A 17,010-nucleotide genomic window follows, 5' to 3' on the forward strand; every position below is an offset into this window, starting at 1 on the left:
AAAGTACTGTTAGACGTGACAGGTCAGTGAGTACTGGTTGAGTAAGTTTATTTAATGCTGATCGCATCATAATAAACTTGGGGGACAAATGTTTCCCTAAAAATTAGCATGATGACGTGGCATAAACATAAGGCACGTGAAAGGCACATGACGAGCCATTAATGGAAGACTGGTCGACCCATGACCAGACAAGAGAAGGAAACATGCTATCAAACACGCGCAGGAGTTATGCAGAGCAGCAGTAAAAGGTGTTGGTCAAAAGACATGCGACCAGAGCTACTCGATGAGACACATTTAAAGCTTAAAGTTAGTTAAATGTATAGATATTTACGGGATATCTGTTATTTCAAATGTAAAGTGTATTATTTACATATTATTTTATTATTACTTGTTGCACAAGTTACGCAAGGCCCGTGGTGTAACGACCCGGATTTTCAAGACTCGATAATGCGGAAATATAAATGTTTTCATTTAACAAAATGTCTCAAAAACCCATAGAAAAAAAACTTTTTAAAAAGTCGTATGGCCATACTTAACATTTAGTTACAAACATGTTTTACAAAGATTAGAGTGAGCCTAGTTTAGGAAAATTACACAACATTTCCAAAAATAAAAAGGCTTCCCAAAAGGTCGGTCCACATGTACATTTGCAAGGAAGACTCCAGCGCTCACTGCTCTGCCCTGCCCTTGCCCTTACCTACAACATGAAACAACTAGGTAAGCGAAAACGCTTAGTAAGATCAACTTTCAAACAAAGCAGATAGAGAACTAGGGACCCGGACCCATCCGGACCCTACACAATCAATTTCAAGAATGCTAAAGCATCCTGGCAAACTTATGGTCATGCCTGATAACCAAGGATAAATTAATTCCTATCTAGATAAAAATCCTGCACTCAGAAAAATCCCAGAACAAGCAGATATATTATATCACAACTATATCTTATCAACAATTATATCCCTGCACTCAGAAAATCCCAGAGCAAGCAGATATATTATATCACAACTACATCTTATCAACAATTATATCCCTGCACTCAGAAAATCCCAGAGCAAGCAGATATATTATATCACAATATAATTCGAGACCAACGCTCGACAATTTCCAACAATTCAGGCGAACGCGCCCTCCAACATAATTGCTAATCTGTAAAAGAGAACCGAGTCCCCACACTAAGATCTAGCCAATAAATATTCTCATCAAGGGTAACTATCGTGTTACCTAGGGCATCGCTACATATTCAAGAGTGTAATCCAATTTACACGGTTTTACAGAGACTTCTATGTTAATCAGTGGTGCTGGTGAGCAGCTGCCCCTAGGGTGTTCAGCCTCACTCAATCTTGGCAACCCCTAGTATCTCTAGGCCCTCTCACGGAATGGCCAATATTCACGGCTGTTATCCGGGAATAACTTATCAGAGCACTTGCTCAGATTCTAACTGCCCAATGATTAAGTAAGCATGAGGGCCCCTAGGTCCCATTTATCTTGGCGCCCCTAGGTTTAACCAGCTTATCCTCATCTCATGGCCACTCGTCGCGGTAATGAACCGGACATAAATAAAATCAAGCAGTGTGACGGGGATCAACCGTCTAGGATATGACGGACTTCTACCGTTCATATTTTCTAAATCAGCACTCACTAGACTAACGTCTCTAAGCAACTTTCTATGACAGCCTATGTATATGCATGTATCCCTATACTAACATACAAGACAATAATCATTTCATGTTGCAGCCATACAATATAAGTTGACTTACTTGGAGTCCTTAGCGCTCAGCAGGTTTTCACCCTCCAACGTTCAGTCTAGTTACGCTTAACCAATACTGTAGTTATCCATACAGTATACTCGGATTAATTATGGCACTAGTAATTCATTATTATTATTTTGGGCAGTTTGGTCATTTTAATAAAAGTCATTTGTAAGGATTTATAATCCTTATTTGGTTTTAAACCTATTAAGGAAAGTCATACAAAAAATTCGAGACTAAACCCTAAGTCTCGGGGAGACCTATCCTAAGGTCTCGATACCTAGGCTCGGGTATCACAATGGTATTTCCCCACAACCCGCTTAAAATCTTACTCTTTCAAGGTATCGCTATTAACCCGCACTTTCCACTAGTCGGTTAAAATATGTAAGATTTTAGCCGGTATTATATCTAGAAAATACAAATAAATTCCTTAATTATTTTTAAAGAAAATAAACTCTTTAAATTTTCCTTTTATTTTTCTTAAGGTTTTAATATCTAAAAACCGTTTTAAGAAAATTGCCTAATTTGTCTTAATTAGGAAAACCGTTATAAATTTCTCATCTTGACTAATTAATTTTCCAAAAGCAATTAATCAATTTTACTTACTAGGAAAATAATTTATTTAATTATTTTCTCAAAATATAGGGTTTTAAACCCTCTTTTAATTTATTAACTATTAATAAATTAAATCTCTTATTTTTAGAAAGAATAAAAACTCTTTAATAAAAATAATTCATTTAAACTCAAAGGGATAATTTTAGTGAAAATATGATTTCAAGACTTACCAATTTATATCTTGAAATAAGCAAAATTTTACTTTTTACCTTATTGTTCCAAAATCTCATTTTTACACTAAGTGTGAAAAACCTAATTTTCACATTTTTAACTACATACTTCGTTAGTTCATAACTTGAAATTTACTTACCCAATTGTTACCAAAATTTCCCAATTCCATTTTTGTTATGCCATTTAGGTCTTTGTAAAATCTTAGGTCAAAATGAGCATTTTTTATTGGTGAAATCATTTTCCAACAATGAGGTAAAAATGACCTTATTTTCAAGTCCTTATTTTTTCCAAACTTTGACAGTTAATAACTTTCAAACCGTTCAATATTTTCTTACCAAATTTTATAGTGGACTAATAGGTTATGCCAGAAATATGTCCACAAAATTTTAGAAAAAACTGGGTTCATTTTCCCTATACAGTGGCTGTCCAAACTTGGTTCCGAAAATAAGAATACGAAAAAACAGTTTTTTACCTAAACTTTGAAATAGCATAACTTACTCATTTCTAAACATTTTTTAGTGTTTCAAAAGCTCAATTTTATGTACTCAATCTCAACAACATCACAGTACAATTTAATTTTACAAAACCAATATACAGTGGCTGCTTGACCCCTTGGAAGTCACAGCTCAAAACATGTTTTGTTTTAGGGTATCCTACAAAACCCTTGGGGGTTTTGGTTCCCATTTTCAAAAATCAATACACATGCATCATAAAAATTATTAAACAACTACCATAACCTTATTACATCACCAACAAGAAACTTTAAGCATTAGATATACAAAATAATGCTTAAAACTAAAAACCCTACAACAAAATCATCAAAAGTAAACTTTTTACCTCTTTGGTGTTCTTGCTTAAGGTTTGGACCTTCCTATTAGCTTTGGCTCCTCCAAAACCTTTCAAAAACCCTAACAAACTTCCCCCAACAACATAGTCAATTAGCTATTTGAAACTCTATGCTTAAAACTTTACAAAAGCTTAGATTAGTGAAAGTTTACCTTAGGGAAAATACTTCCTAGACCAAGACTTAGCCTCAAAGTTTCCTTGGTGTTCTTGGGCTTGAAAAATGGAGAGAACACTTTGAGAGGTCTTCAAAAATCAGATGAGTGAATGAGAGAGGGTGGTGTGGTCGGTTGGGGAGGGATGGAAGAGTTATATACTATCTAATTTATCTCAAAAACACTCAAGTGTTTTCCTCCCACTTGCCCACTTGACTTGACTTAGTTAAAATGAGATTTTATCTTTATTAAGTTGGGTTCACACCACCTAAAATAGCACATGGCCGGCCACCTTATGCCATATATGATCATTTCATTTTTTTTTTTTTTTTAATAAAGGTTTCATAAGAAGAAAAGTCCAAATTGGCTTTTGACACATTTTTTCACTCTTATTAAGTTTTAATCACCAAACTTAACATTAATTAATTAAATTAAATGTCTCTCACATTTAATTTAATTAATCACATAGTAAAATTTAACCTAAGGTCCATTATGGAATAAAATTCCCCATTTCGGTAAAATTAGGCATTTAACACAAAATGCCCTAAAATTTCCATTTTCTTTTAGGTTTATTATTTTTGACCAAACTTTAACTTTTATGAATGTATTTTATGCCCAAAATATAATTGCCATGATTTTTCATTTTATTTTCCGAGATTTTTACCCGATCAGGGTTTTTGTGTCGGTCCAGGACCGAAAGTCTTATCTTGACTTTTAAAATCACAAAATTCATATTTTGGCTAGCAATAACTCATGGAATACTTACAAATAAAATATAATATTATTTAAAATAATATTCTTAACCCGGGGGAAAAATCCCGACCCGAGTCGTTTAAAGGTACCCAAAAACGTAGGACGTTACACGTGGCCCATCTTTGTACGTCCTCGAGTCTATAATAGAGACTCAAGGATTCATTATTCCTTACATTGTAATCCCTTATTTTAAGAGAGTTCATAAGATTAGAGTGATGTTATACACGTTCTTGTATCCTTCTTCCTAACTTGTGAAACTCGGTGGACTCTAGTTTGTTGATCGCATGGTTTGGGGAATTTACATTAATAAGAGTACTAAGTGGACGTAGATCATTACCGACTATCAGGGCCGAACAACTATAAATTTGTGAGTCGTTTACTATTCTTGGATTATTCTTAAGTTTAATATTTATTTCATATCATTTATTTGACTCAATATCGCTTGCCAATTCGTGGGTAAACAATGATTATCTAGGATTGTCCTAAGTGTTTATATGAATTGTTTTGGAGAAATCAATTGTATGTAAACTGCTAAGTCTTAAATTAGTTTAAACTTGGTAAGTCACACCATAATAAATGCAATGGTTTTTATAGGTCTTTAAGATAACCAAGTTTATTTAAAAAATATTTTGGTATAGTGAGATGAATGTAATTGGTAATTATCTATATCACATTAATTATAGAAACATGCTCCTTTATATTAAATATCTTTTGTAATTAATTACATGCATAGGGTTAGTAATAAACTAGTAATTAATTTAAAATTAATTGATTAGTTTAATAAAACACATTTTTTCTAAAATAGTAAGTGGGAAAAGGTGAACATCTCAATGTGACCTATCGTCTCCATTATTAGTACAACACCGTGAAATATGAATAAGGCCTCAAGGCAGCTTTGTTTCCGTCCCCCTAAGGAAGGTTTCTAGACATATTAATACCAAGGCTGGCTTCTTACGAAAATAGGAAAGAGTGATGTATTTTAGGCTTAACCAACCCTAAGGCGACCCTCTCTAAGTTAAGTCATGAATTCTGAAATAATGAGTTACGCTTACAAAGATACAATTAAGCTTTGGTGGTGGATAATTATATCTTGAACAAACCGGCAGTACTTTATTTTTTGAAAGAGAAAATAAGAGTTATTTTAAGTATTAAATAATAAAGATAAGATTGTCTTATAAGCTATTTGAATTTAACTTGACCAACCCTAAGGCGACACTTTATTTGTTGGGTAGTTTTATCGTGGAATAGTAAATGCTAAGTTTATGTGTTTTAATGGTTGCATTCATCCATCATATTGACTTTTCAAATAATTGATATTTTTTTCAAATAGTAATATTATTGTATATTATTTCTTTCAGTTAAAATATCTCAAAACGATTGCAATGTAGTGATTGAACTTAATGATGAAAATATAGTATTTTGGAGACATGCTATTGATATATTATTACTAAGAGATAATTTGATGGAAGCCGTTAAAATACCATCAATACAAGAACCACCATTAGAAGCTTTTGTGAATGATCAGTTCGAGTATGCCAAGTGGTTAAGGATAAATCACATGGCAAGATATTATTTGCTCCAATCAATAAATATAGAAACCAAAAACACTCTACAAAACCTTAAATTTGCATACGATATATGGGAGACCATCCATGTGACTTATGGATACATATATGATAAGTAGTTTTATGAGAATGAAATCCTATCGACCAGGCGTTAAATAATCGCTGAAATTATGAAGAAAAAGAAAGGTAAATATGATTTATTTATTCTTATAACTAAGTAGAAAAAGATATGTCATCCTGAATATTACATTCAGGGTCCATTAACAATGTTTATTCTTTCATGTAGATAGTTGAATCTTATGATTCAAAGAAGGTTGCTGATGAAGTTCATGAAGTCAAAGAGAGAGAAAGCATCTAGTTCAAGAAAGCATTGGAGAAAGTTCGTTTATTTTATAGTTCTTTAGTTTTGTTAAAAGAAAATTATTTTGTTGTTTTGAACAATTCTTTTAGTTTATTTCTTTTAGTATTTTGAATTTTATTGCATGTATTGACTTTAGAATATATATTTTTAAATTGATTATTCTTATATTTCCTTTAGACATGCAATTAAAAGTTCGGACTTTAATGCTTTCATAAAATGAACGATCTCTAAATAACTCATAATTATTTAAAGTAGCTAAAACGAAAGGAAACAAAAGACAAAAGATTTCAAATAAGGATGATACATATCTTTGGCATCTTAGACTTTGTCATATAGGAATAGACAGGATAAATCGGTTAACAAAAGATGGACCTTTGAGAGAACTAAGAGTTAGAACACTTCCAGTTTGTGAGTCTTTTTTAGAAGGTAAAATGACCAGACGTCATTTCTCAGTGAAAGACAATAAAGCTAAGGAGACTTTAGAGCTTGTATACAGCGATGTCTGTGGTCTAATCAACATACAAGCTATAGGTGGATATGAGTACTTCGTCACCTTCATTGACGATTACTCAAGATATGGTCCTACTTACCTAATGCTTAGGAAGTCTGAAACCTTTGGTAAGTTTCAAGACTTTAAAGTTGAGGTTGAGAAGTAGTTAGGTTAGACTCTTAAAACACTTCAATTAGATCTAGGTGGTGAATATTTGGATTTAGAATTCAAAGATTTCATGCTGAAGCATGGTATTCTATCACAAATCACATCACCTAGAACACCTCAACAAAATGGTATTTAATTAATTAATAAAATATTTTGAAAAGAGTTTTAAAATGGAATGTAAGACTTTGTCAATAATTATCATTTATTTATTATTATTAAGATGATCAATTTTATTATTATAATAATAATAATAATAATGTCTATATATTTTATATGATAGAAAATAGGGATATAAGAGTTTTACAAGAGAAATCAGAAAAAACTAATCATCTTTTTCTCACAACAGATAAACATTTCTCTCTAGCCTATAATCAAGAGTCTCATGTGTTGAGAATACTTTTGATTCACAAATATTGATTCTTGTTCTCTATGTGCCCACTCACATATTGAGGTGTAGAGAACGTCTTGGAAGATCTTGGTGTGAGTACTCTAGCAAGGATAGGAAGATTGAAATATATACGAAAAGATTCGAGGATTCTTGATAGGCTACACGAGGTAAATCATTTCGTATTACTTTTTTACATATACATATCTTGTTGATTAACAAATTCCATATTAAAGGATCCTCATATAAAGTTGTTTATATGGAAAAAAATTATTGTATATAATACTACCATTACCGCAATTTCCGCTGCGCACTAGGAACTGCTCCTAACAATTAAGGGCTGAGATTGATGAGCTTTCTTCCATGCCTTTGACTAGCACAAAACCCTTTAGAAATATACAAACTTTGACACAAAACAAAGGTTTAGAGATAGAGGTTTTTTATTCTTGGGGTTAGGCTATAAACAACCCAAGTTTTGTGATACAACTCAAGACAAAATATATAAGTAATCAACCTTTAATGATAGTAAAACACAAGTTACTTAAACACAATGAGATCAAAGTTTAGAGTGGAAATTTCTTGAAGAACAACCCTTAGAACATAAAATCACAAAGCTATGATTTTATATGAAACACAAAAGTTGCAAGGCTTGACACAAAAGTAGATTTGTTGTCCAAAAATCTCTATTCCTACCATTCTCTATGGAAATACTTGAAGGTACAACAATGGAATAAGATTGGGATACACAATCCTTGATTATTCATACAAGTCAAGCTTTCTTGACGAAGATGTTGGAGAAAACTAGTAATCTTGGAGCTAGAGAGAGAGAGAGAGGTGAGTGATTAAGTCACCAATTAACTCATATGAACCCCTTAAATAGTATAGGACCCTCATTAGACTCAACCAATGAGATTAGATAATTTAAATTTAAGTTTTGGAGCTAAATTACATAACCGTACGGACATGCAATAATGGCCCAAGCGATGCATCACCTAACACCAGGCGATACATTGCCTGGTCTGTCTCGTTTAGGGTTTCATGGGCCAGGCGATGCATCGCCGATGCCCCTGACTTTGCACTCTAAAATATGTCTCAGGACATCTCTAAATGCTCCCAAACTTCTTGGGTACTCTTATATATGTCAAATAAACATTTTGGACCCAAAAAGATAATTTATAAATGCATATACCGAAAGTCAACTTTCACATGTTGACTTTTGTGAAATTGTTATTGTTTTAGCACCTTTTCGTGCCTAAACAATTCCACTATATATTTAATCAATCTCAACAATTATGACTCCCTCATTACATTTTGGGACGTAGGTGTTCCAAGCAACACCTACAATTTAACACTTTCAATATCTTATTTGTAAACATTAAACATGCTTGTGCATCGAAAATAAATATAGCATGCTTGAAAATAATTTATGCATCATAACAATATGGCAGAATAACATTTAAAGCATATAAAGACATATAAAACACATAAAATGCTTGTGTTGTATATGAGGATTCTACTTACCTCGAGTCCTGCTAGAATGACTGACCAGTCAACTTCCTAATAAAATTTTTGGCATTAAAACGAAGTGCTAAAATGGTCTAATCATAATATCAAAACAAATAGACTATATATTAAATTCGACATTAAAATGACATATTAAAATAGTATATATATATCAATTTGGGCATTATAACGTTATAATAGTATAATCTATATATAAATTTTGGCACAATAACGACATATTGTAATAGTCTATATAATTAAATAATTTATTTGTAAATTTTGTCATAATAATGATATAATAAAACATAATTGTAACATCCCGTGTTTTGAACACTCGTTAGTAGTCGGTTGGAGTCGGTGAAGAATTATATGAAATATTATTTCGATAAATAATATTATGTGAAATTATGTTATTTCGTGAATTTTATAGTCATTGTGCTAATTTGGTAAAGGGTTTAGGCCTATGCAAAGACAATTGGTCTTGGACCGAGGGGCAAACCCTAATAACGGAAAAATCTCGAATTAGGTAAAATGAGGAATACTATGGCATAAAAATATTTGGCAACTGGGACTGTATAGTCGAGTCAATAAAATTAAGAAAAAATCGATTGATGATTTAATTCCAATCTACCGGGCTTAAGAATGGAAATTCTTGCTCGAGCCTCTAAGGGCATTTTGGTCAATTTGGTAAATTACCAAAATTATGTGTTATGTGACAAAATTTTATTTTTGGTCACATTTATTTTATTTTATTTAGCTTGGAGATATTTAAAAACTATAGGGTAAAAATTTGGTTAAATTTAGAGAGTGAAATTACCAAAGGGCCCTTGAGTGCATTAGAAGTGAGTTAAAAGGAACAAGAGCATTTTAGTCATTTCCAAAGGAGAAGAGAGAAAGGGGTGGGCGACAAAGCTAGTCCTAGGGCTCTCAAGAACTAGGATACATATCCCTAAGAGAAGTGTAAGAGTCTTACCCCATTTACAAGTTAAGGGTGTAATCATTTTTCTCTCACAATTATTTTCTCTCTAAAAAAAAAAAAGACACTCTCTCTTCCACTTCCCTCTCTCAAACTTGAAACCCTACCCCCTCAATCTCCATGGCTGCAACTCTTCCCACTCCTAAAAGCTAAGCACTCATCTCCCCATTGAAGAAGGAAGAAACGCAAGAGATATCTAGGCAAGTGTAAGTTTCGAACCCTAGTACATTCTTTTCCTTCTCCTTTTCTTTCAAACTCGAAATCATAAGGGGTTTTACTATGCATGCATGTGATTCTAATATCCATGCATGACATGGATCTTGTGTTCTAGGTCTAAAGGGAAGTTGTTCTAAGAAGATCTCAAGATTTGAAGCTTTTGATGTTTTAGTGAGAACAAAGGTAAGGATTTTAGAGTTTTGGTAATTTTTCCACTCATCTCCATCTTCTACCCTAACACTCTTTTAAAAATATGCATGCAGAACCTTTGGGGCTCAGTTTGAGTGTATAGAATCCAATGAGGAAGTTGGAAAAGCTAAGGCATCTCATCTCCATGCTAGAACTACAAAGGTATAGTTTTTGGTTGGTTTTTGAGTTGTTTTTGGTTATTGATGTTAGATCTAGTTTATTTTGTTGGTTTTTGAAGTTTATTTTATGCTTGTGGGTTAGCTTGGTTGATTTTTTTATTTGCATGCATGCATATGGCTAGGGTTTTGCTAGTTGTGTTTATTTTTCTAGATTGCGTAAAAATGCATGCTGCCAAGTTTTCATGGTCTGACTTCCAACGGACCAGATCATACCCTACTATCTCTTTTTGTAGAAATAATTTATATAGTTTCATAGTTCTAGATGATTACTTGAGTTTAGGTTTTAGAAAATCGAAAAAAATGTGTTTTCAAACCTAAGTTATGAACTGTTTGACATCTTAATGCAATCTAGAAAATTTCTGGGCAGCATGCACTACCCAGATTGTTTTGAATATTGAACACATTTTACTGAGCCAAAAGTCATGAAATTTGCTAATATGTTATTTTAAATATTTATTAGGATAATAGAAAAAATTTAGGAGAAAATACAAAATGATTAAAGAGTAATGATTTTTCAAAGTTTGCCCTAATAATCTGAAAATGAAATTTCTGGGCAGAAAACACTGTCTAGATTATTTTGCATTTTTTCATGGGTTTCCATATCCTAAAAATTATGAAATTTTGAGAAAAAATAAATTAGATATGATTAAAGATTCTGATAAAATTTCAAAAAGAACTAGGCTACGGTGTAAGAGAAATAATTTTTCAAAGAACCCTAAAAATCTTAGAAAAACTCCTGGGCAACAGACACTGCCCAAATTTCTTTAAATGGTTTAATGAGTTTTGCCATCCCAAAAATTATGAAACTTGGTGAGAATTTTTTTAAGATATGTATCAAGGAGCTGGTAAGAATTGATATTAAAATATGTCACGATTTAAGAGTAGTAATTTTTTTAAGTTGCCCTAAAAAAGGAGAAAAATAGTAATTTCGAACCTTAACAAAAAACGAGTTTTGAGAGGTTAGTTATCCTAACCTAAATTGAATTTTGACGTGAGCTTTCGCCTAATTCCCGTCATTAGGACGCATAATATGTGAACGAGATTTTAAAGAGTTGTGGTTAAAGAAACTAACATAGAATATGAGCTTAAAAGTGAGATTTTTATCACGTTAAAATGAATAGTGAAAAAGTTAGGTTCGGAATTGGAAATTAAGTTATTTTCAAAAATAGCTTAAGTTTTGGATATCTAACCAACCCCAAATTAGCTTAAGGATATGAGAATTTATTTTTACCATTTTCTAAACACGGGGTCCAATTGCCCTTTCTTTTCAAAAATGACATAATAGAGATCCTAGGTTATGGATCAAAGATTGTAAAAAATGGGGGTTTGGTTTTATAAAACCGCAAATCGAAAAGTATTATCGTTAACAGATTATAAATTGTAAAAGGTCGAAACACAGTATTTTTGTGTAAAGAATGGAAACAGTAAACTCCGTACTTGAGTAAAAAATGCGTAGTCTTCTAAGATTAAGAGCTGTTTAAAACTCCTTTTATAAGTAACCAAAATACGCGTAATATGATTGAGATAGTCATCTAGAGATAGAATATTAAAATACGCAGCATGGAGAGCATGTTGCGGTAAGGACAATATTTCTTAGGAAACCGTAAATTGATTAAAGCGGAATCAGGTCTTATGCACTGTAAAGTGTATAAGATAAATTTTAGTATAGAGTATCTAATAGAACTTTATTGAATGTAGCTATCATAGAATATTAGCTATGTGAGTATGCCATAGTTTAATCCGAGTACACTGTATTAATTACAGTAACCACGAAGGGAAAAGCGGATAGCGGAGTTAAAAGATCCAGCTGGGAACTAAGGACTCCAAGTAAGTTAGCCTTTCTCTTTCTTGGCTACAACATGAATATACTAGTGTGTGATTGTAGTAATAGAATACACTAGTTTTGTTTGGGTCATTAAGACCAGGGTATGCTTAATGCCTACTCTTGCAATGCTTTGGCATTCTACGGCTAAAGGGTAAGTAGGTTCGAGTTGGAGCCAGAACCCTTACGTAAAATAGTCCGGGTTAGAGCCAGGATATAGTAAGTATATAGTCTGGGTTGGAGCGAGGACATGGTAAGTATATAGTCCGGGTTGAAGCCAATACAATGGTAACATAGTCCGAGTTGGAGCCAAGACATGCTAAGTATATAGTCCGGGTTGGAGCCAGGACATGGTAAGTATATAGTCTGGGTTGAAGCCAGGACAATGGTAATATAGTTCGGGTTGAAGCCAAGGCAATGGTAATATGGTCTGGTTTGGAGCTAGGGCATGGTAAAAATATAGTTCGGGTTGGAACCAGGACAATGGTAATATAGTTAGGGTTGGAGCCAGGATATAAATGCTAGAACCGGGTTTAGGCCCAGATCCCTTGCTGTTAATCTATTGATTAGTTATGATGTGTGTTACATATCTTGAATGTTTTGAGAATTTTTTGAGTGCAGGTTATTGTGATATGTGTGAACTTGGTTGTTAGAAACAACCAAAGTATTTATTTCAGATATGGTTATATATCTTGAATGTTCTAGGATTTTCTGAATGCAGGTGGTTTTGATATGTATGAACATTGGTTGTTGGACACAACCAATGTGCTTGATTTTCTGTTAGGACTATTAATGAGAATTGTATGATAGGGTTGGAATTTATCCAATACCCTAATGACCGGTAGCGGTAACTGCCTTAAGGCAACCCGTTACTGGGTTTAGTATATTCGTGTGCAAGGTTATTCTTACTAAGCGTTTTCACTTACCTAGTTGTTTCATGTTGTAGGTAAGTGCAAAAGCAAGGTGGAGCAGTAAGCGCCGAAGTCTGCTTGTGGATATGTACATATGACCCGACCTGGGGAGGTTTTTGATGGAACACCCTTTTGAAAAGAAACACTAGGAGCTTTTTATTTCTTTTATGACAATTTTCTTGCTTTAACTCTGTAAAAGAGTAGTTGTAATTCCATTTGTTAAACTAAAAGTGTACGCACACGATCTTTTAAAAAAAAAAATTACTTGGATTTTCGGTACAATGAGTTAAAAGTAAAAGGTTTTAAATTTCCACATTATTTGGTCTTGTATGTTTTGAGGGTTGTTACAAGAATAATCTATATATAAATTTTAGCATTATAACGATATAATAAAATAATATAAATTTTAGTTTAGGCATTATAACAATATAAGATAACAATCTATATATTAAATTCAACATTATAACGACATATTAAAATATTTCTTAAAAATTATTTTGACAGAACCTTACGTAAAACATCTATATAAGAATTGCATTGGGACCAAACTAATTGTATTCTAATTGAGAGGTTATAACTAAATAAAGGTATCGGTACAAAAAGATTTCAAAACACCCAAAAGTATCAACTTTAACAACAATAATAATAAAAAAATCTCTAATAAACTATTACATATTTAAAAGTAATTAATGTAATTCAAATGTGGAATAAATCTTTGATTTTCTCGTTTGAGTACAAATAAATGACATAATATATATATATATTTGTTTGACTGTATACATAATTATTACTATATAGATGTACAATTTATTAATGCAGGACTTACAAATCATATAACTAATTACATTTTAGAGGTTATTCTTATTTATGACTGACCCAAATTGGGTCCAACATTTTTTATAATAAAATAGAGGTTATTCTTATATAGAGTATTCTTATATAGAGGTTTTACTGTATATCAAAATATTTATCTTTAAAAAATACTGCCATAACTATAAAAATTAAGGAACTGAAACTTAAAAGCTCAGACAGAAGCTTACCTAAAAGATCTTCGTAGACTTGCGTTATAGACAAAACTTCGTCTATATCTTAGGATTTTTAGGCAGAAAGAGAAAGAAATATTTTCGTAATTCAAAATGAATTATAGAAGGACCTATTTATAGGAAACCTTGAGTTACTATGATGCATAACAAAATAATAAAATATTCAAAATATCATGCATAGTAACTTCAAAATTTCATGCATAGTAACTTGCTGAATCATCACTGCACAAGCGCACTGCATCACTACTGCATCAACATGTGGGACTCTTGCGGACCCTACCATGAGACCTCTGCGAACCCACCATGAATAGTACCTTGTGAATAGTACCTCGTGAATAGAAAAGTTACCAATTATCTTATAAAACTTAGTTGAGTATTCATTGATCACAAACTTTTCTAAAATAACAGCTTTAATAATTTAGAACAGTTGAAAATCATATTGTTCATATTGGCTAAAACCCCAATCGTTATGTTAATATTTCCAACAGTCAGACTACTATTCACCAACGGTCATAAACGACTAGTTTTTTTCCTATAAGTACTTGTTCCTTCAACCATTCACAAAAACTTCTTCTTCTCTTATCCTTCCATATACATTCATCCTCCAATCATGAATTTATTTTTATTGCTCATATCTTTAGAGATTATTTGCTTGTACGTATCGTTCTATGGGTATTTTACTAATGAAATGCCCATGGATATTATAGTTGTGTTTTCTTTAGTTATACTTCCACTTAACTTAATAGCTCTAGCCTTCGATTAACATTGTACTGTACTCGAATGTATGAATAAAAATATATTCTCTTATGTTTATTGTTATAATACATTTGTAGAAAGGAGTGAGAGTTACAATTGCAAACTTGGGCATCCAGCCCCACAAACTCTATCCAAAATTCCTTATTTAGGCACCATAAAAAACTTGCAATTCTTCGAAGCTTGTCAAAAAGGAAAAAGCCATAAACTACCATTCCTTTTGTCTCAAACTAGAACCACTCAACCTCTTGAACTCATTCATACAGATTTGTGGGGACCAACTCATATTCATTCTATTGATGGTTTCACTTACAACCTTATCAACATAATAAGCTCAATTCTCGTACTGACAAGAGTATATTTATTGGATACTCTATACAACACAAGGGGTACATTTGTCAAAGTACTGGTGGAAGGATATATATTGCCAGAAATTTTGTGTTCAATAAGACACAATTTCCTGCACTTCAATCTTCCTCAACAACCCAGGTACATTAATCATCTACTATTTCTTTTATTACTCCATCTTTTAGCACCACGCTAGTATGTTAAGTTATTAATGCATCTCTTACTCTTTTGACTTCTCAAAATAATGATGCACAACCTGTGCCTCAAGATGCTCATGCCACAACCTTTGCACCTCCTATTGTTGTTGTTGTTATTGAGGATTTATGGTTTACACTTTCCAATCCAACAATGAAAAATGAGAATTAATACAATATTTCAAACCCTAGAGACTAATCACGAGTCATATTCAAAGTATGAATGCAAATCTTGATAATTAAATAAACATATTCAAAGTATGATGCAAATCTTGATAATTAAAGAATAAGTAATTAAATAATTATAACATGAATTTAGAAACATTTAATCTTAACACAAATAAAACAAGTAGTAGAATTGACCTTTGGGTTGAAGAACCTTGATACATAAAATCACAAGTTTGTGATTTTATGTGAATCACAAAATGTAACAAGGCTTGACACAAATGAAGATTTGTTGTCCAAAAATCTCTATTCCTAGTCTCCTCCTTGAGATTGCTTGAAGCTACCACTTTGGAATGAGATTGGGATTCACAAGCCTTAAATCTGCATGCAAGTCAAGCTTTCTTGATGAAGATCTTGGAGAAAATTAGTAATCTTGAGAGGTTTTAGGGGGAGAGAGGCGAGTGATCAATTCACCAATTAACTCAAAATGAACCCTCTATATAGTATAGGAACCCTCATTAGACTCAAAAAATGAGATTAGAGCATTTGATTTGAATTTTGGAGCCAAAAACACGTCATTATATGGTCATGTACGGACTGCCTAGGTGACACGTTGCCTGCACCCAGGCGATGCATCGCCACTATGCAGGTGATGTGTCGCCTGTGTTGTGTTTCTACGGACCAGCGACCAGTCGCCTCCCAGAGGCGACGTGACGTAGGTCCCTCTGACTTGGCGCCCCAAAACATATATAAGACATCCCAAATGCCTCCAAACTTTTTGGGTACTCTTATATACTCAAAAGAAACAATTTAGACCTAAAAAGATGATTTATGGATGCCTATACCAAAAGTTAACTTTCACATGTTGACTTTAGTGAAACTGTTATGGATTTTGAGCCTCTTCGTGCCTAACCAATTCACAATGTATTTAACCACTCATAATAATCATTGCACCTTAATTGGTGTCTATGTGTAACGCCCTGGATAGCCAAGACCGCTACACTGTGTGTTTATAATGGTGCAAGACTTGCTAATCAAGTCATTTAGTTGGAAACATGTTACTGAAACTATATTTGCTAGGGTTAAAAGATTTTGGTTACAAAAGTTACATTTCACATAATTTAACATTTTGTACCTGGGATCCCAAAAGAAATAGAGTTTAAAAGACAGTTTACAAAAACTCCAAGTTATAAACATGTACTAGCCACTCTAAGGGCAAAACAGACAATTAAGCTTCCCCCGTCTTGTATCACTCCTCGGCCGTGGCCGCCGATCAGCTGACTATGTACATTCAGCCCCTGAAGCTCTCCTGCTCAGGACTGGTTTGCCTTGCTCTTGCCTTCACCTACACCACGTAGCACTCGTGAGCCAAGGCCCAGCAAGAAAACCGAATAACAGAGCATAATCATTAATCAATCAATCAGATAACTCATAAAGCATAGTCATATACTCAACAA

General features: G+C 32.9%; 1 long non-coding RNA gene across 1 annotated transcript; it reads right to left on the reverse strand.

Moving 5' to 3' along the window:
• Positions 1-451: 451 nt before the first annotated feature.
• Positions 452-4,048, reverse strand: LOC133789726 (uncharacterized). Its single transcript, XR_009873674.1, has 3 exons — positions 3,533-4,048; positions 3,372-3,450; positions 452-697 (listed from the first exon to the last, which is right to left on the reverse strand). It is a non-coding gene; the product is annotated as an uncharacterized LOC133789726 (long non-coding RNA).
• Between the last annotated feature and the right edge of the window lie 12,962 nt (positions 4,049-17,010).

Source organism: Humulus lupulus, chromosome 7, assembly GCF_963169125.1.
Source record: "Humulus lupulus chromosome 7, drHumLupu1.1, whole genome shotgun sequence".
NCBI classification, from domain to species: Eukaryota; Viridiplantae; Streptophyta; class Magnoliopsida; order Rosales; family Cannabaceae; genus Humulus; species Humulus lupulus.